The sequence below is a fragment of the Delphinus delphis genome, chromosome 5 (genome assembly GCF_949987515.2).
Source record: "Delphinus delphis chromosome 5, mDelDel1.2, whole genome shotgun sequence".
NCBI lineage: Eukaryota > Metazoa > Chordata > Mammalia > Artiodactyla > Delphinidae > Delphinus > Delphinus delphis.
Window position 1 is genome coordinate 76,352,196 of NC_082687.1, and position 21,848 is coordinate 76,374,043.

Genomic DNA, 21,848 nt, shown 5'->3' on the forward strand with positions numbered 1-21,848 from the left:
CAGCCCCTCAGTCAACTGATTCTGGAATCCCAGAAGCACTTCTGGATTTAGTCAATAAATCTTTCTCCTCCCTCACTTTTTTTTTCTTCCCTGAGTTAGTTTGGATGGGGTTATCTGTCACTTGCACTAGAAAAAAAAATCTTGATTGATGTGCAAATGATTATATTTTTTCTCATTAGTTGATCTAAGAATAAGCAAATGTAGGAAATTCCCGGGCGGTCCAGTGGGTAGGACTCTGCGCCTTCACTGCCGAAGGCGCGGGTTGAAATCCTGGTCAGGGAACTAAGATCCCACAAGCCTCGCGGTGTGGAAAAAAAAAAAATTTCACTAATAAAACATCACGTCTCTTTGTTCTATGCATTCAAGTTCCTCCTAAGAATCACTTGACAATATAAATATTTCAAATATAAAAATTAAAAATTAAATATAAATATATAAAATGCTTACAATTCCCTGCCTACAAAATAAGGTCAAGTGCATGTGTCACAAGTCATCACAGACCATTTGCAGTCTGTCCTGAGTTACCTTTCCAGCCTCAGGCCTTGAATTCCTTCCATGTCAGAATTCTAGCACTCTCTCCCCAGCTGCCTCTGCCCCTCAGCTCTTCTGCGACTTACTTAGCTTGTCTCCTCTGCTCAGAATACCACCCTTTTCTGGCTGTTGGTTTTTTCACTCATTCCTTATGGTTCCGCTAAATAGCACTTCCTCTGTAAAGTCTTCTAGAATCTTTCCACGTAGAGTTAATTACTCTTTCTTCTGCTTAGCCCTCATCACAGTCTGACCTGTATCATGGCTGGGGGCACATAACTGACTTCCTTCTAGTCTGGAGTCTCATGGGCTGGGTCTACTTCCTATTCATCTGTGGATGCGTCCTGCTTAAGCTCTGTCTGGCACCTAGTAGAAGCTCAATGCATATTTGTCAAATAAAATTTCAATGCTGGGCCTCGGGGTAGGTTTTGCTCTTGTTTTCTCTCTTAGGTGCGACTGGCCCTTCTCATCTAGGGTATAAAGGGAGCTGTACATACTTAGCAGTACTACTGTCAGCATTCACAATCACCAAACACCATTAATGACCTAGGTTCCACCCATTCCTGGTCCAAGAGTGACTTTTATTGGCTCTATTTATTGGCCCAAACATGAACTCCTCGGTTTTAACGGGGCCTTGAGCCAAAGTTAGAAAAGCACAGATCAAAGAGCTCCAAGGGCATTCAGTATTGGGGATGTTACCATTCTTCACCAAGTTTTATTTTGACTGAGTGGTTTAGTATATTTTTCCTTGGTAATTTCCGTTTATCACAAGAATGGGAGATGTTTAACCAAGTAGTTTACAAGTATTTCAAAACACGTTCAGCTATCAGGAGGCTTGTTTCGTATCCAGACACGCTGGGCATGTCAACTTCTTTGGGCAACACTCTTGCCTCCTGTCACCTTCATTCTGCTGCTTAATTGACTTGCATGCTTTAGGCCATCTGACCTGGTAGTGACTTCCCATGTTGCTTTCCTGAATAACTAATGATAGATATTATACCTACAAGTATTAACCACTCCTGATTTAAGTTAGACTTGTTGCGCAACATGAAATGTTCTTAAGCTGGCCTTCTTTTCCTGATGGACTTTCTTGGGGATCGGGCATCTCACCCCACCACCTCCCTGTCAAGGAAGAATACTGCTGTGGACACTTTACCCTGTATCACAGGATACCCTCACACTTGGAAGAGAATGCAGAGCCCATTCTTTTAACTGGTGGGTTATTAATTGTGATGACCCAGTTCCTACTGCATGATGAGGAATGTTTTCTTCATGGAAACAGCCATGTGGAGGGGAGCGACAGATGCCAGGGTTGTTGTGTTGGCCCAGGGCCAGTTCAGAGGTAGCAGGACTAAACTCTTATCTTTGGGATTGAATTCCACTGGCTTGTCCTTGGGAGTAGGGACAAGGCAAGAGAGGTTGACAAGAGAGGTGATAAGGTCCTGTTCCCTTGGGTGTTCCTACTTTGTTGGACAATGCGGGCAAATTATAGGCTGCAGGACAGCATGCTGAGTTGTTAAAAAGAGACGGCTACTCTGATTTTCCAGTAGCCAATGCCATCTTCAACCCTTTTATTTTCAAATTGATCTTTTCTGTTGATTTTTTAATCTGTTGACAGCCCTCTCTGGGTTTACCCAATTGCCCCTTCCTACCAGTTGGGAGCAGGGAAACATTACAGGAGTCACAAAATCAAAGGGGGAGAGTGTGTTTGGAGTGGATGTGTTGCTTTGCATGATTAAAGCCTGAAAAATTAAGAAAAAAATTTCCCTCCCGTTCTCTAGATCTTTTTTGTGTTGTTTGCCTGGAAATGTAGAATTACACATATTTTAGAATGTAGGATAAACTAATTAAGAAACTATGATCATAAATGACTACTCCGTGATCCCTGGAACCCAGTCAGAGACAGTCTGTTGCTAAGGGAAGGGCAGGAGCCTTGGAGTCTGCTGGACATGAGTTCAAATCCTATCGCTGGCTCCTACTAATGTGAATAGAAGGATTACTATGAACTTCAGAGAGAGAATATGTATCAAAATACCCAATTCCTAATAGTGTAGTTTATTATACAATTAGAGCATTTTTAAAAGTAAAATTAAGTATTCTTGAACCTTTGGTAAGTATATATACCACGCAGAAGCAAACTGCTTGCTCTCCCCAGAGATTCTGCCATTTTTATAAGAGAACGGGGTGGTGGGCAGCCTCTCCTTTGCTTGCAGATTTCCTTTTGTTGCATTTTGATCTTGAGATTGGTGGATGTCTTCCTGTATCCTCAAAGGACTTATGGTTTGGTGGACACTGAGAGTAGCACCCACTTGTTCTTGCAGAGATGGGAAACAAGGGGCTTATTGGCCATCTCGCTCAAAAGGCCCTAGACAGAGAGAAGGAGAAAGAGGAAGTGAAGAGGTTTGGGACTTGGAAGGAGATCAGTACTCTCTGTATCTGCCTGGCAGAGTAAAAGCTTCTAAGTGCAGAAAACATAATGACTGCCTTTGTTGGCTGGAAGTTTGCTGGTGCCTCTGGTTTTCAAGTTTTTGCCTGCTTTATAGAGGCAGGCAGAAAGCATGAGATGCTAGATTCCCTTGAGTTCAGCGCTCTGTATTGCCGGGATATTGAAAAATCATTTTAATTTGTTGGAATGCAAATTCAAGAGGAAAATGTGGAATTGTTGCATAAATACATGATATTTTTAAGTCTAATAAGTCCAAAGCATTATAACTTTGTGAGAAAACCACACAATGTGAAATTTTAATGCTATTAACCTAGGAAAATCATTTTAATTACGTGCACTAAAAATATTGCAGACATTGGTCTTCCCCTCACCACATTTCCATTAAAAGTGGGAGAAGGTGAACAAAAGTTCTTCCCCCCGTTGAATGCATTGAAACATTTTAGTAGCGCCCTTTGTATGACTGATTCTCATATGGAGGTAAATGCATGGATTCTGCCTCGGTTTGAGTGCCAGCTCCACCTTTTATAAGCAAATCCTTTAACCTCTCAGTGATGTGATTTCTTGTAAAATGGGATTCTTGTAAGGATTAAATGAGTGAATATGTGAAGTGCTTGGCAAGTAAGCATTATATAAGTGTAATACTTTCTTCCTCTTCTTACAGACCAGTTTATCTTCACAAAATTTTTGTGAGGAAGACAGCGTAGGAGTTATTAATGTCCTTGTGGGGAATATAAAGTCCAGAATAACTGAGTACCTTCCCTGGGATCAAATATTTAGTAAGCTATAAAAGTGGGATTCAGATTCAAGCGTTCTGACTTTCCACTCTATTGCCCTTAACTTCTGGAAATTTTACACTTTTCGTCTTCTCCTTAATGCTCGGGAGTGAATTAAGCACAACTACTGATTGAATATGTCTTCTTCAGATATATACTTATTAACTGAATAGAACAACTAACAAGGAGGTATTGCCTAAAGCAATATTGGTAAACATTCTCTGATATAATAGCACAGACATTCAAGCATTTTATAGGAATTTTTTTCCCTTCGTGTAACCAAGTGTTTTATTATTATTATTTTTTTTAGATAAGATTGAATAAAGACAACGGATGCTCAAGCCATTACTATGGAGATTCAACAACCAAGCGTGAACAGGTCTGTATGTGTGATGATACGACACAAAAGCCACGTTACAAATGATGCAGTCATTGAAATGAAGCATTTGCTCAATCCGAAAGTGTGATTTCAAGAGATCTATTTCCATACCTTTCGTCCACAGTGTAGCTATCTTTACTTTTAATCAAAACACTGAAGCCTGAATCACCCTGACAGGGCCTGAACAACAGCATCTATGACAGAGAACATTTCGGAAGAAATCCCTTCATTTTGTCCACATGTCTACTTCGAAGCTGTGGGAGTCGGAGAGGAGAAGAAGGAGGAGTTGATGGCTATATTGTTTCGTACGGTGTTACATTGTACAACAGTGGAGGGGGCAAGGAGAGGAAACTGACCGTAACCTGGAAGAGCAGAGATGAAGGAAAAGAGCTGCTTAGGGCACGGTGCTTGTCAGGAGTAGATAGAGTTGCTATGAGGAAGTTTGTTCTAGTCCTTTTAAGGTTTTAGAAAATATTTCTACGTTGATTTTGCAGAATTTTATTACTGAGAGGGATTTTAGAACTTATTTGCCACAACTTTTTCCACTTTTTTTTAGTCAGGTAGACAGTTGAGACCCAGAAGGGTCAGCAGTTCCTCCAACTTCACAAGTTGAGTGTAACCAAGTCGCGATTGGGTCTTTTGATTCCCTTTCTGATTCAGCAGTAGCTCATTGTGGGATCTTGAGCCTGATACATCGCTGGTACTCTGCAAATATTTGATGAAGGAAAGAATGAATTCCTGAATGACCCTGTCTCCCATACCTTTCGTTCGTGGACCATTTTTGTACCCCCAGATAAAGCCGAAAGAGATCGTCGTGTGCTTTGCAGTTGGGCACAGAGATGGAGAAAGCAAAGTTTCCAGTTCTGGAACAGAGACATCAGAAGAATGACCCCACTTCTTTTTAAATTTTCTCTTTGCCAAGGGGGGAATCATTCAGCAGAGATGTGTCTGCTGGGAGGGCCAGGTTCTGAAGTCAGCCACGAGAAGAAAATCACAGATAATCAAAACTTCCCTTGAAGTTTTCTTAGGGAGGTACCATGCCAAAGCCTGGTGGACTATTTCTCAGCCAGTTTTCCCTCCATCATTGGAGCAGACAGCTGTTTTCTTGTTTGAGTACCAGTGAAGCAGTTAGCTTACATTTTGAGGTCATGTATATGAAAAATGTGTATTTGAAGCAGAAGACTACACAGGGAAGGTCCGTAGGCATGGAGACAAACCTAGGGCAGAACAGATTTGTTGGTCCTGTCTCATGTTCACTCTGGGGCACCTGCTTTTTAAGACCAATACCCATTCCCCCCCCCTCTCTCTCTCTCTCTCGTATATTATCCAACTTACAAAAGTTTAATGTATGTTAGATTTCACTCCACTGTTCTACCTAGTACATTGGGAAAGCTGAACTAAATACTGACCCAGTATCTAGAATCAAAATCTACATTAAAGGTATTTACTTTATCTTGTGGAACTTCTTAGATAAAGATGAGAGGTCTAAACTCTATAATTAGATAATTTTATTGGCAGTGATATGAATTATTATTATTTTGCTGTGGAGGCTTAAAAAAGAGGAAGTTTTGGTATAGATATGCCTGGGAAAAGGAGAATATATTATATGATGACTGAATTTAGAGAAATTTAAATGCAAAAGGCAATCAGCCTCTGCCACTCTTGCCCTCTTTTCCCGTCTCTGCAAAAACAAAAACAAAATCCCTGGTTTACTCAGAGTCCCTCTTTTAAGACTTGATTCAGACATCCAAGCCTTCTATCCTCAATAGGCTGTTTGTTGCTTTTCCTGCATCTCTCTCCCTCTTTCTTCCCTTTCTTCCTACCGATCTCCACTCCCAATTCTCCATTCCCATTCTTTCTTATGCTGCAGCTTCACTGTGGACACAGACCACAGCGTCAGGGAGGCTTTTTAAAGAATTTCTTAAACTTACTAAAAAGTAATAAACTCTTGCAGACATTACGAAGGAGGACTTTGGACAGAGATACCTAGCTGATTTCCTGGAACAATAGCTGGGGAATTATTTTTCGGCTCCAAGAGGATAATATTTTAAGTTGCTATATGTTTGCTGATCCTGGGGAGAGGGTTGGAACAATCGAGCATGCACGGGAAGCTTGGGCTCTTGGCCCAGTCGGCTCAGAGTCTAAATATTTGGAGGATGAATACTTGAAAATGCATTTAAACATTTAAAACATTTTATTTGTTTTTCCAGGAAGTCGCATTGTTAATGCGATACAATTCTGCAGCAGGACTCTGTCTGCGGGAGGTGTGAACCTCCTGGACAAGCCCAGGCTCAGGCTCCACCTTAGGCCTTGGTGTGAAGCCAGAGATGTGCATGTCTATTGGCTAATGTCCACACCTGTGAAGTGGGTTATTATTACAATCGCTCACCTTCAATGCCTGTGTTCTAAAGTCATCCTAAGGGTCTGACCCAACTCTGCACTGAAACCAAGAATGGAACTTCACACACACACACACACACACACACACACACACACACACCATTTTCCAAATCAAATGCTGCAATGTTTATCTTCTTTTGTCAGTGCTGCCGCTTTATTATTATTGCCAGCTTCCAACTCTACACAGATGGTCATCTGTGGTCAGTTTTCCTCTCCTGCCTGCGAGGCAACGTACCTTTGGGCTGGTATATGCTTAGAGAATTCAAACTAATATGAATGCATTAGATTATGTAAAACGTAATTAGGAAAGCAAATTTGTTGTAAAAGCAGCCTATGTGTTTATATAACTTACAATCAATTATAAGCAACTGGGGGATTTTCAATGTTCTTTAGACACACAGATATATTCCAGGACCTCAGTTATGTCAACTATTTGCCTATCTCGATCAAATGATCTAGATAATTGCCAAATATCTACTTTGCTATGCTATCAAGTCCCAAACTCTCATTGTCTCGGTGGAATGGAAGTGAGAATCACCTTCACTTCTAAAATTTGAAGTAGAAAGCACTGGGGAGGGCTGAGGTAGAAAGAAGCATGGGTGTGCACCTGACCTGGTAATTGCCATGGTAAGGTGTCTTAGACAACATGATAATAACTCTCTCGATAGAACTGGGGATACGGTAGCAACAGTAAAAATTATATTAAACTGGGCCCGATGCCCAGACTATCAGCCTCAGATAAACAAACTATAAGAGAAGCATTTCAAGAGGAGCTAACTTGTGAATCAAGGAAGCTAAAACAGGCCAGAGAGGTGCTCGCTTGAGGAGACAATGCTTTCACCTCCTTGAAAAAGCTGTGCCCAACCTAATTAAAATGCCCAATCTAATTAAAAATCTAACCATAATCTCCCCAGTGGCCCTTCACTCCACCCCTTTCCATTGTTAAGATGCTAATAGGGTCGCTTAGCTGAAAAATTATTAAACCAGAGACTATTTGAGCACACACGCGTAATCCCCAGCCTAGCGAATTGGAGCGAGGATGCTAGTGATTTGTACAGCGATGGTGGTGTCTCCCTCAGCAATGATGTATGACATGGATCAGTGCAGAGCAGCCATCTGCTGTTGAGGAGGGTGATAGAATCTGTTCCACAGCGGCAGATGACTCCCCAGTGCTGGCCAGCTGGCTCAGAGTGGACGAAGTTGGGCAGGGTAAGTGATGCCCCAGCGACCCTCTGGGGAAATAACTCCGGGACCTCTCCCTTAGGTGCCTATATTTGTCCCTGCTGGCTTCATGCATACACGTATGTCATAGAGCTGATATGATGCAATACACTTTAGAACATGGAGAAGAAGGAAGAAGCACGTACCCACCATAAAGTTTAAAAGTTGCTGGTCTTGAGCATGAGATGTGCCCTTGAGTCTCACGGTAGCCTGGACAAAAAGAGGAAACCTGATAAATCATATAGCTCACATTATCTGGGAAAAGAAGCAAGTCAGTTTCTTAGAAGAGATAAAAGTTTTTTCTTACTTTTTCACGTTTAACTTGATAAAGAGGAGAAATTGAATTTCTCAGGGTGTATATTAGAAACTGTCAAACTGCTAGACTGCTTGGCCTATTTACAGGGAAAGGACGAGAGCATGGATTCCCCAGTGACTAATGAGAAATAGGTAGCACTCAGCAGTTCCCTAATAGGATTGTGATGTTTACCTTTTTCTCTTTGCATATCTGTATTTTCTAAAATTTCCACCATCTGGGACTTCCCTGGTGGCACAGTGGTTGAGAATCTGCCTGCCGATGCAGGGGACACGGGTCCGAGCCCTGGTCCGGGAAGATCCCACATGCCGCGGAGCAACTAAGCCTGCGAGCCACAACTACTGAGCCTGCGCTCTAGAGCCCACGAGCCACAACTACTGAGACCATGTGCCACAACTACTGAAGCCCACATGCCTAGAGCCCATGCTCCCCAACAAGAGAAGCCACTGCAGTGAGAAGCCTGTGCACCGCAACGAAGATGCAACGCAGCCAAAAATTAAAAAAACAGAAACAAATAAAATAAAATTTCCACCATAAACGTGCATGACACTGTCATATAAATGTGCTGGTTCTGGGTCTGCTTGACCTGAGGTCCATTCCTCACTCTTCCTTCCCTGGCTGTGTATTCAGGGGGCCTGACCCCTCCAGGCCAATGTTCTCAGACCCCATGTCAGCCGGCTCCCAACTGGGTTTGGCCCATGGAGGCTCTAGTGGGAGTTTGGAGAACAGGAGGGAGGTTGAAGTTAGGGTATTTCTCCCTCTCTCTCAGTCCTGGGTGGTATCTCTGGCAGCTGCTGCCTCTCTTCCTTGGTTCCATCTCTCACAGGAAACCTGCCATAGTTCCTGCTTCCTCTGGGTAATCCCAGGCCCAGGGCTCGGGTAGCATCACCTCCTCCCTTTGTCCCTCCAGCCTGGGAGTGGTGGCGACTTCCTGCTGTGGCTAGACTCTGGATTGCCTCACCATCCCTTGTTTGGCTTTTAAGTTTCTTTCATCTCATTGCACTAAACTTCCTCTGTTCTAAATATTCAGAGTGGTTTCTGTCTTCCTGGTTGGGCCCTGACACAAAGAAACAAAAATGTATTTGAAACAAAAATGAACGGGACAAAAGAATTTAGAGGAACTTGAGCTGGAGAAGTAACTGAAGAAGCAAAAGCCGATAGATCATGGCAGCACACACAAAGCAAAGTCTGGGCTTGGTGCACACCAGCTGGAAAGGACTTCCGGTCACGTACGGGCCTTTTTAGGCACATTTACGCACACGAATTACAATTTTACTTAGAGTTGTCAGCTCCAGAAGTGAAGGATAACAATGTGTCAGTTACAGAGAAAAAACAAACAACCCCCCTCTCAACCCCCATGAGATTTGGAGTCCTACGTCGTTCAAGTTCCATAGAATTCAATTCCTGGCTTGTGGTGGATACTGTGGTTGACTCTGCAGCCTCCATTCCACCCCTCCCACATGGCATAGCAGCTGTGGGGTTTGGAGGGGACTGATCCAACCTCTAGCTTCTGGGTTGTGGTCTTGGTTGACATGGTCACTGGATCATGTACCCCAGGCCTCAGCCAATCAGTACCTGGTATTCCCCTGGCCACTGGTGCAACAAAATGAAGCCGGGGTCTCATGTTTGATGACTGGAGAAAGAAAAGTTCTTTCTCCTTCTAGATAGTGTGGTGGGCCCTGAAACTGCTCCAGCATTTTGCTGCTAAATGGAAAAAGAGACTCAGAATAGAGCTGACACAAAAAGAAGGGTAAATCCAACACAATCAAAATAAAACAGCTGGATTTCTGATCAAACTGTGCCTGAAGCCCACCGCACCGCTGAACTTTTTCTGTTCTAGAGTTTCTCTATTCTATTTACTGTTTAGTACATTTTGATTTGGATTTTATGTTACTTGCAACCAAAAACATGCTAGATGAGACATAGAAATATTGTCTTATTGACTGTGTGGCCTTGGGCCAGTCACTGAATCTTTCTGACCTTCAGTTTCCTCATCTATAAAATGGAACTATAAGATGATTTATCTTAAGGAATTTTTGTGAGGATCAAATGAGGTAATAAATGAGAAGGTGCTTTGTAAATTGTAAGCAGTTATTTGAATCTTCTTATCACACGTATAATTTATTTCAATTGTTAATGCAGTTTTAGATCTCTCCTACATATAAATAATTAATTTTATCAAGCATAAATTCTGTAATAATTACTTCATTGCTGTATTGTGAGCGTTCATCAGAATTAATCGGTAATAGCCATATTTCACTCTGTGTAGCCCTAAATAATTTACTTTTGAAATCCCGGTTGACCTATGTAATCTTGAAAGGATTTACCTCAAAACTCTCAGCGAAGTGGACATGAGTTGAGTTAACTCCTCTGCGTGACCACGCATCACTCACTTGTAAAACGTGTGGTTTTCATTGCCATCTGGAGCAACCCGTGAAAAGTGGGTGTGCAGCATTCCTCTCACAGCGTGAAAGTTTGGGCACATCCAAAAAGGTCCAGCTGGTCAGCTCTGCCCTTGCATTTTCTTGGAGTTGCTGCCCTGAGGCTGTTTGGTAACCTGAGAGAGCGGTTTACACAGGAATCTTTGAAAGGGCTGCAAAACTAAGAGCGCCCAGGGGAACAACACATAGTGTTTAGGTTTTTGTAATAACAAAATATTAAGGGTAATTAATTTATCAAACCTAATTAGATAAGGTGTCTAACATTTAGGGCAATGAAAATAAAAGTACACAAGAAGTATGCTTTATGTTTTTCTTCCAATAATTGGCATATCTTAGGACAGGACCTGGGATGACCTTGCTGACTATGGTGGGTCAGGGCAGACAAAGAATGACTGGGACTGAGAACTTGACCCTCCCATGGGGCTGGGACAAGCCCAGAGGACAAGGCCTGCAAGTTCAGCCTTGATTTTTCTCACCAAGCACTGTTGATTCTACCTCCCAACCAGACTTCCCATCTCCCCCTTCTCTGTCTGCCTTGCCACTGAGTTGGGTCAGGTCCTCATTACATGTCTCCTGGGCTAGTCTCTCTGCCCCCAGCCTCAACCCATTTCTATTCATCCTCCACCCTGCTATAGGAATCATCTTTTAAAATTACACTATGCTGCCCCGCCCCCTTCCTCCCTTAAAACTTTTCACTGGCTCCCTATGGCTGATCCTATAAAGCCCAAAGCCCTTAGCATGGCAAGACCTTGTGGGATCTGACTTCTCTTAACAACCAATCCAGTTTCTCTCCCACCTCCCTTTCCCCCACCCTCCCCAAGTTCCTTCCCAATCAAATCAGAGTCCTGGGACATAGCTCTTCAAGGCCAGTGGTTATCACAGTTTGACCGTCATAAAAATTACTTGGGTTTGTTTAAAATACAACTTCCTGAGCTGCATCCTCACAAGATTATGATCCAAGGGGCCGCATCTGGGAATCTGAAATTTCACAAGAACTTTGGCAAAGTCAGGTGCAGGTGGTCCTCAGACTGTCTCTGGAGAAACACTGTATGATAACACTTATCACATTGTAGTCCACGTCTTTTCACATCTGTCTCCAACTGAAAGCAAACAAAGAAAGAAAGTCAGATTTCCAAATTACAGCCCAGAGTCACCGAATGAGACTCTGGATGTGTGGAGGGGATTTCAGAGCTCTTTATACCAAAAGTTATGAAATTTTATCATCATGGATCCATGCATGAGATTTCCTCCCCCCCTTATTCACCCTGGTTGTTACCCAGTGGGATATTTCTATTTAAAGAATAACATTTTTTCAGCTTAGAAAAAATATCTTCTACTATCATTTCTTTGCTTATCTCTTCACCTCCGTCTCTCTGGTCTCTGTCTGTAACTTCTATTAGGTGGATATTGGAATTTCTGGGTCTAATTTCTGATGTCTCCAACTTTTTCGTATTTTCATTTCTTTTTCCTTTAGTATGGTGTTCTGGAACAATTTCCCAGCATACTTTGCTGCCTAAGTGCTGTACTCTGATGTGTTCTTTCTGTTATTCAGCACATCTATTGAGATTTTCATTTTGATTATTGTATTATTCATTTCTAAGATCTATAAATGCTTATTGTCACAACAGCCTTTTCTTGCTTAGGAAATGTCATAGCATCCTTAATTCTCTAGACTATTCCATGTACAGTACTTCTTTCAAAGTTTTTTTCTGTTTATTTTATTTACTCTGTTTCTTTGGATGTTGGTTCTTAGATTTGTTTAGTTTGCTTTTCCTTTCATGATGTCGATTTTCCTTACATATTTGGTGATTCTGGATTGTGTACTCATCTCTGTATTTGATAATCTTTGTTTTTTCTAGGTCAGGGCCCACACACCATGGCCCATGGGCCAAATTTGCCTGCTGCCTATTTTGAAAATACAGTTCTTTTGGAACATAGACACACTCATTCATTTATGAATAATCAATGGCTTCTTTTGTGCCACGATCGCAGCATTGAGTAGCCCTCAAAGACTAGAATATTGATTATCAGACCCCTTACAGAAAAACTCTGCTGGATCTGGCCATCACTTTATAGGACCTACAGCTCAGAGAGAAACATAGTAAGCAATGGTTGGTTGATTGATCCATCAACTAAAGCAGAATGTGAGTTATTCTATAAGACAAAAGACAGTTTTTTCACAGATAAGTGGCGTAAAAATGAAAAAAAAAAGAAGAAATTCATGTGGATTAAAAGATATTTAACAGAAATATCAACCAAAAGCAATGTGTAACCCTTGCTTGGCTCCTAATTTAAACAGGATCCGAATTTAAATTTTACTTTTTTATAAAGTAAAATTTTGAAACAATGGGAGAAAATCAAATATGATCCAGTGTTTCTGAATTTTACTGATGCAAGACAAATCACCCTACCACTTGGTGGCATGAAACAACCACAGTGTTTTCATGGTCACAGGGTCTGTGGGTCAGGGCATAGTGGAGATGTCTGGAGTCTCAGCTGGGAAGACTTGAAAGGCCAGGCTCAGCTGGGAATGTTGATTGGACACCTACCTGTGGCCCCTCAGGTGGCTGGATTCTGAGAGGGACCATCTTGAGATGGAGCTCTGGAGAGTAAGCGCTGTAAGAGGACCAGGCGGAAGCGAGGAGACTGCCCTTTCTAACCTTGCCTTCAGAGTCAGGCGGCTTCTCACGTCTATCCTTCCAGTGAATGGCGAAGGCCAGTGCCGAGTCAAGAGGAGGGGATGGAGACGTCTCCTCTTGTTGGCAAACTCACCTGAAAGCATTTTTGGAAAATGCAATCTGCCACAACCGGCTATTAGATGATGTTAATAAAAAATTATTGTCATTGTTTCCTTGTAGTGTTTTCATGGATTTGTTTTTTAAAAAGTCCTTTATGTATTAGAGAGTCACACTGAGTATTTATGAGTGAAACGATATGATATTTGGTATTTGCTTTAAAATACTCCAGGAAAAAAATAATAAAGGTAGCAGTGGTAGTGGCATAGAGAAAACGAGAATGACAGAATGCTAGTTGTTGTTGAAGCTGGGTAGTGTATACTGGTTGTTTGTAATGTTCTCTTTAATTTGTATGTGTTTGAAAAGTTCTTATATTAAAAACAAAAAAGAAAAGAAAAAGTCTTGTTGCCTGTTTATGAATGCTCTTTCCACCTCCAGCAGTTGTGGGTGAGTCAGAGCCTCGGTGCTGAGGGGGGAGCATTGGTCACTCATCTGCCAACTTTAGGGGCTCCCTGTTCTTTCCGGGTGTTACCGATGCCGTGAGGCATTTCCCTCCCTCTTCCTGCTAAGGGCTTATGCTCGCTGTTCTAGCCTGAGGCAAACACATTACCATCTACTTCTTGGCACTATTTGGTGGAGGAGAGGGACCTCCCAGATTGACGACCAGGATTAGGTTATTGTAATCCCCCATGGCTGCCCCACTTCTCCCTCCTTTTCCTCCTATCTGTTCCCTCTGTGTTTGGAGTGCACCAGGGGCCACTTCTACGCGTGCACCAGTCTCCCAGGAACATGACTTTTGGTGTAATTTGCTTTGTCAATTTGGTCTTCTCTGCTTTCTCTATTTCAAGGATTACTTAAAATTTCTGATCTGATGATAGCATGTTTTTTTGTAGTGTTATTATGGATCTGACATTACCTCCTCCCACTGCCAACCCTCCCCCAGCAACAAATATCTCACTTTTCTGTCATTTTTAGAGATGTTGATTGGAATGGAAAACTATTCATAAGCACTCAGTTGGCCATTTTGATTCCATACCTCCAAGTTTTTTTTTTGTTTGTTTTTTTTGTTTTGTTTTTTTGCGGTACGCGGGCCTCTCACTGTTGTGGCCTCTCCCGTTGCGGAGCACAGGCTCCGTACGCGCAGGCTCAGCAGCCATGGCTCACGGGCCCAGCCTCTCCACGGCATGTGGGATCCTCCCGGACCGGGACATGAACCCGTGTCCCCTGCATCGGCAGGCAGATTCTCAACCACTGTGCCACCAGGGAAGCCCCCCTGATGGGCCTTTTAATTTGAAGACTTGTGACTGTCTTCAGCTCTGGGAATTTTCAACTCTTTTTCAAAAAATTTCCAGTTTTGCTATCATATGCCTTTATTTATTCTGTTTAGGACTTTGTTGGCTGTCCTTTTGTGACTACAGTGGAATATCTATTAGGATTTTTCACTCTATGCTCTGTATCTCACCTTCTCTTTTCCATCTTCAACCTTTTGCTTCTCCATGCTACACTCTGGACATTTTATTCTTAAATATCTTTTGGTTCACTAATTCTTTACTGCTTTGTCTAATCTGCTGTTAAACCTGTCCTGAGTTAAGAACCTGAGTTCTTAATTTTGACCATTGTATTTTCAGTTCTAGAATTTCTATTTGATTGCTTTTCAAATCTGCAGTGTCACTTTTATAGTTTACAGATCTTGCCAACATTTTAAAGCTTATTTTTTTATCTCCTTGAACATAGTAAGCATTGTTGTGTTAGAGTCTATGCCATATCTATTAGAATCTGGAGTATCTCTGGGTCTGTTTCTGTTGTCTGTTATTTCTGTTGGTTCTTGATCAAGGAGTTTCATCCTTTTTGTGTGTCTAGTTATTCTCAATTGTGTCCTAAACATCTTATTTTTAAAACTTGTAGAAATAATTTGAGGCCTGAGATGATATTATCTTTATCATGAGACATGTTTTCATGGTTTCTGCATCCCATGAGTGTATTAGCCGTCTGGGATCACCTTAATCCAAGTATGTATTGACTGACATTTTTTAGCCTCCAAATGTTATAAAACTGGGCTGCAGTCTGTGTGAGGGCTTATTTGCTTCCAGTTTACCTTGATACTTAGGGTGCAGGTCTTCAGGGTCCCACTTCAAAGTAAGGGGAGAGGATATATTTTATCAGAGAACTGGGCTGACCTTGTTCTTTGATTGTTTTTTACTCCTCATTCCAGAGAGGCTGTCAATAGTGGACACATCCTCTAAGCCTTTTCTTCCAGATTGGCAAGTGTCCCCTCCATAAAGGCAGTGTGAGTGCCAGACTCACTTCCCTGGCTTCATTTCTTTTCCCAGATCTTGTTCCTTAAAGTAGAAGTCTCTCTCTCTCTCTCTCTCTCTGGTAAACTGAAAGAAGCTCTTCTTTACCAAAATGAGAATAAAATATCTCTATGAAACCTCTGTATGAAATGAGAACTCCCCCTGCATCTTAAGCAAGGGTTTCCAAACTGGCTGATTAAGAAAAGCACTTGAAGAGCTTTTAAAATGGCCCAACCCTGGGATGTATGTACTTCGGTGAGTGAAGACTTTCCCAGGATCTGCGACCACAAATGATTTTAAGGTAATTTCCAGATCCCCAGGGTCCATAGGTACTTTTTCCTCAGAAACCACCTGTGCTTAGATACTCCCTTTCACAGAGACCTTTTCCTACTAACAGCTACCTGGGTGGACACTGAAACCGATCAGAGTTCACAGCCTTTCTAGCTTTAGTAGTTTTAATATGTCCATGTAACTGAATTAAGGACAATCAGAATCCTACCTGGGATTTTTTTTTCAAGGGCCATCAGAAAAGATGTGTACCTTCCACTGTGGTTACTGAGGTGGGAGGACCTGAGTCTGGCATTGCTGGTGGCCATCTTGCCTTCTCTAAAGAAAACCTGTTTAAGAGAAGAAGAAAGGAAGAGAGAGAAATAGATTTCTGACAATAAAATGAAACTTAGGAATCTTGTGCTGGACACCAGTTGTATCCTTGGACTCCACAGTTAAGTGAGACAGTACATCCCATTTTTTTCTGCTTCAGCTAGTTTGAGTTGGGTTTGTATCACTGGCAACAGTGAATGCTCTGTCTCTCCATTCTAGAGAGACTGTTGTGACTAGGCAGGTTGCCAAGACAAGAACTTGGGTCCAGGAGAAGAAGGAGATATTTAGCTGGGATACCTGGGACATCTGGCCTGATATGACCAGAAGCACAATATTGAACTGGAAAGATACAAAATACAGTCACCGCATAGACCCACCATCTCTACCTTGTACTCATAAAAGACATCACTAATCAATCACAGCATTCTTTCCTACCAAGTCAGGACAAGTAATTGCAATCTTACTTTTAACACTGAGTGCCAGGCAACCACTATTATTGATTTGAATTTGTGTGTACTTCCGATCCTGGATTTAACGCCTGGAGACTGAGATGCATTTGTACAAGAACTGGGCTTGAACTTGGGATTTCTTCCTTGTGGATGCTTTCAGAGTATGCCTGGTCAATTATTATTATTAAAAATATTATGAATATGAATAATGATAAATTATTGAGCTTTCTTTTTAGTTTTTTAATTTTTTTGTTTTTGTTTTTGTTTTGGTACGCAGGCCTCCCACTGCTGTGGCCTCTCCCATTGCGGAGCACAGGCTCCGGACGCGCAGGCTCAGCAGCCATGGCTCACGGACCCAGCCGCTCCGCGGCATATGGGATCTTCCCGGACCGGGGCACGAACCCGCGTCCCCTGTATCAGCAGGCGGACCCCCAACCACTGTGCCACCAGGGAAGCCCTCTTTTTATATTCTTAAAATATTCTACATGTAACTGTAAATCTGGTTCCTGAATCCATGTCTTTCCACTGGTATCTTTGTTTCTTTTAGTTGTTCCAGAGTAATGATATTTTCGGTTGGTTTTGAGTGTTGTCAAGCACTGCTTTTGGGAATTGTCTCTGTCATTTACAGAGAAAGTCCATGAGATCTTGAAGCTGACACAATGGTATATCACTTGGCAGTTACAGATCCTCCTTCTGCAGTTGCACAATGCTTCCTTTTGCTAACCACCTTAATTTCTTGCCCTTATCAATCTGAAAATCAATGATAATTGTCTATTATGTGGATTTTCATTTAATCTTTTATGTTTAAGTTCAACCATTTCCCCATAACCAAGCAAGCAGATGTCCTACTCAGCAGATTCAATTGCAATTGCTAAGAGCATTTGTAACAGAGTTCCATGGGCTTTAGCAACAAGTCAGGACAGCCAAATATCATTCAAACCTCTACCTATTTCTAACCCTTCTTAAAATCTATTACATCTTACAGAAGAAATGTCAATTGTGTTATTGTTGTAGAAATAGTAGCTGTTTTGTCTCAGGATTCTAACTGACCCACAGATTAAATTTAAGATGTCTTAGGACAAATATAAAATTCATCCAGTGCTTTAAAAAATGATGGTATATCAGAAAGATCACCATAAAATGTCCAGTGATAGAGTTGAAAGTGCATTCACTTTGGCTAATTATGACTCATTATCATCAACCTCTGTTTTAATAGCTAACATTTATTTAGCATTTACTCGTGCCAGACACCGTACCAGGGCTTTATTTGCATTATTACATTTAATCCTCACGTAAGAAGTATGTACTTTTACTCTCCCTATTTTACAAATGGGGTGCCTGAGATATGGAGAGATTAGGTAACTTACTCAGTGTTACAACTATTAATAAATTAATGTAGATCTGCATTCAAACCTAAATTTGTATGAGTCTGGAGTCTGTGAATGAAATGTGACTATAAAGACTTGCATATATATTCATTAGGATCAGACACAAGTAACAGAAAAACTCAAAATGGCAGCAGGTTAGTTTATCCATTTTCCTTGTGTTTAACGGGCCTGGAGAGAGTCAGTCCAGAGCTGGTAAAGCATTCCATGGTGTTAGGGACTCAGGCTTATCTTGTTGCTCTGCCAATGTGTGGCTTCTATTCCTGAAATCACCTTATGGATCAAAATGGCTGCTGGAGCACCAGTCATCACATCTACATTCTAGAAAGTAGGAATTCACACACCAGTGGTATTTCATGCTTTTGCTTTGAAGTTAGTCATAAGGTCATACTTAGCTTCAAGGAAATCTAGAAAATGTAGTCTCCATTCTGGGCAGCCATGTGTCCAGCTAAAACTCAGGAAGAAGAAAGAATAAATATGGGGAGTAGCTTAAATAACCGTTTTTGCTAATGTCATATTTTCAGCTGCTTCCCCATAATTCGTGTGAATGCAAGAATTTTATATTTTTGCATCCAAAAATATTCAGATTATTAAAAAAATCAACTCAGAAAACTTCATTAAAATGTTGCTTATTATTATACATTCAGACATTTCACAAAACAAATTAGTGCTCCAAATCTAACATGACATAAAGCAAAAGTTTGACATTATCATTTGTCTACTACACAGGGAGGGGTCAGTCCTGCCTTTAATACTAACATGAGAAGGGGTTCTGCTATTGAGGAATATATACATTTTAAAAAATTTTATTGAAGTATAGTTGATTTACAAAGTTGTGTTAGTTTCTGGTGTGTAGTAAAGTGATTCATATTCTTTCTATAATGTTTTATTACAGGATATTGAATATAGTTCCCTGTGCTATACAATAGAACCTTGTTACTTATCTATTTTATATACAGTAGTTTGTATCTGCTAATCCCAAACTCCTAATTTATCCCTTCCCCACCCCCTTTCCCCTTTGGTAACCATAAGTTTGTTTTCTATGTCTGTGAGTCTATTTCTGTTTTGTAAGTAAGTTCATTTGTATCATATTTTAGATTCCATAGATAAGTGGTATCATATGATATTTGTCTTTCTCTTTCTGACTTACTTCACTTAGTATGATCATCTCTAGGTCCATCCATGTTGCTGCAAATGGCATTATTTCATTCTTTCTTTATGGCTGAGTAGTATTGCATTGTATATATATACCACATCTTTACCCATTCATCTGTCAATGGACATTTAGATTGCTTCCATGTATTTTTTCGAATTAGAGTTTTTTCTGGATATATGCCCAGGAGTGGGATGTGAATTGTATGGCAACACTATTTTGAGTTTTTTAAGGACCCTCCATACTGTTCTCCATGGTGGCTGCATCAGTTTACATTCCCACCAACAGAGTAGGAGGGTTCCCTTTTCTATTTTTTTGGCTGCGCCACACGGCACATGGGATTTTCTCCGACCAGGGATTGAACCTGTGCCCCTGCATTGGGAGCACAGAGTCTTAACCACTGTATTGACAGGAAAGTCCCTCCCTTTTCTGTTGAAGAATATTTTAACAGGCATGCTTTCAGGCTTCCTCTGTTATTATTATTATTTTTTCCTGCTTAACCATTGATTAGAAGCCATGAGAAAAAACTGTTCCTAGTTGCTCACTCTTTCCTTTATAATGTGCCAAAATCTGAGCTGGAATGTGTATTTCTGTGAACATTCATTCATTCAATAAAAAATTCCAGGTACTGTGCTGGGCGTCTCATTAGCAGCACTAATACTAGTTTAATTTTGTGCTCTTGTTTACTTGTCAAAGATTTTACATGCCTGCCATCTGCTTTGATCCACGTATCTGGGAATATAAACGTACATAATCACAGAAGTCCTGGAGCAATGATCAAACTATTTTTCACTTGACAAAGTACTTATTAAGCTCTCACTATTCTCAACAGTGCTTAGACGTGCAGAGAGGAGATCCAGTAAATGACACCTCTTCACAATGCCCGAGTTCAGAACTAATTCAGAGACAAAGTAAGGGAGTAGGGCAGATGAGGATGAAAATGTCATCTTTATGACTGATAAAGCCTACGTTAGTGTGACACTGCTGGGCTTCCTAATATTGGACCCTCGAGCTCAGTGGGCTTTACACCCAGTCTCAGGCAATGCTAATGGCCATAGGCGGTCAACACAGGACCTTGTAAAACCTGTGGGACTAAGGAACAATAGATTGGCCTGAGACTTGCTCTACCTCCTAGAGGAAGGCTGAGGTTATACCATGAGGTGTACCTCCTCCTGAAGGAGACGTCAGGAGTGAAGAATAAGCTTCCGCCATCTGTCTCTGCCCCATAGCGATCAACTCAGAACCACCAGGAAGTGCCCCAGGATCTACAGAGGAACTGCTTTCTGTCTCTCCAGCTTTTCCCTTCACCATCCTCCATATCCTCTGATGGAGGCAGAGGCTTCCTAGAGGCTGAAGTCCCCTCTTTCGCCTCCAGGTACATCAGCTCCGTGGCTGTCTCTGTTGGTCAGCTGACCAATCCCCTTCTACCATCTTTCTCCCTGGTCATCTTTCATTGAAAGGTGTCCACAGGACATTTTTGGTTTGGGATACTGAGATGCAAGTGGAAGTTCTTGGGGAAGCTGCTGTTCCTAATCTACAAGGCAGGGCCGTTCTAAAGGAGAAACATTTTTTGGCCTTTCATTCTTCCTTCATCTTCCTGCCTAGAATGTGAAGATGGGGTCCAGAGGAACAATGAGAAAACATCTCATAAAAGGATGAAAAAAGGCCCCCTGCTAAGAACGTGGAGCAGAGCTGGAAAGCACTTGGATCCCTGACAACACCGTGGAATGCCTTCATAGGATCTGGACCAGTTATCTCAAAGATCCCCAAATGATGTGTGACCCACACTGTGTGCTACGGTCTGAATGTTTATGTCCCCCCAAAATTCATATGTTGAATCCTAGTCCCTCAAGGTGATGGTATTAAGAGGTGTGGACTTTGGGAGGTGATTGAGTCATAAGGGCAGAACCCTCATGAATGGGATTAGTGCCCTTATAAAAGAGGCCTAGACAAACCTTAAAGATGGCGGAAGAGTAAGACTTGGAGATCACCTTCCTCCCCACAAATACATCAGAAATACATCTACACGTTGAACAACTCCTACAGAACACCTACTGAATGCTGGCAGAAGACCTCAGACCTCCCAAAAGGCAAGAAACTCCCCACATACCTGGGTAGGGCAAAAGAAAAAATAAAAAACAGAGACAAAAGAATAGGGACGGGACCTGCACCAGTGGGAGGGAGCCGTGAAGGAGGAAAGGTTTCCACACACTAGGAAGCTCCTTCACTGGTGGAGACTGCGGGTGGCGGAGGGGGGAAGCTTCGGAGCCACGGAGGACAGCGCAGCAACAGGGGTTCGGAGGGCAAAGTGGAGAGATTCCTGCACAGAGGATCGGTGCCGACCAGCACTCACCAGACAGAGAGGCTTGTCTGCTCACCGCCGGGGCGGGAGGGGCTGGGAGTTGAGGCTCGGGCTTCGGTCGGAGCGCAGGGAGAGGACTGGGTTTGGCGGCGTGAACACAGCCTGAAGGGGGCTAGTGCAACACAGCTAGCTGGGAGGGAATCCGGGAAAACATCTGGACCTGCTGAAGAGGCAAGAGACGATTGTTTCGGGGTGCGAGAGGAGAGGGGATTCACAGCACTGCCTAAACGAGCTCCAGAGACGGGCACGAGCCGCGGCTATCAGCGTGGACCCCAGAGACGGGCATGAGACGCTAAGGCTGCTGCAGCCACCAAGAAGCCTGTGAGCAAGCACAGGTCACTATCCACAACCCCGTCCCAGGAGCCTGTG

The 21,848-nt window shown here is 42.2% G+C and overlaps 1 long non-coding RNA gene across 2 annotated transcripts in view; it reads left to right on the top strand.

Annotated features, from left to right (window-relative positions):
- Window positions 1-8,988, top strand: part of LOC132425479 (uncharacterized) — a 53,545-nt gene extending 44,557 nt beyond the window's left edge. Inside the window, exons 5-7 of one of the 2 annotated variants that reach the window (XR_009519446.1) lie at window positions 4,058-4,126; window positions 7,606-7,735; window positions 8,301-8,988. This is a non-coding gene — a long non-coding RNA (uncharacterized lncRNA). The remainder of the gene's footprint in view (window positions 1-4,057; window positions 4,127-7,605; window positions 7,736-8,300) is intronic. The other variant, XR_009519445.1, reaches the window with a different exon arrangement.
- The last annotated feature ends 12,860 nt before the right edge of the window (window positions 8,989-21,848 follow it).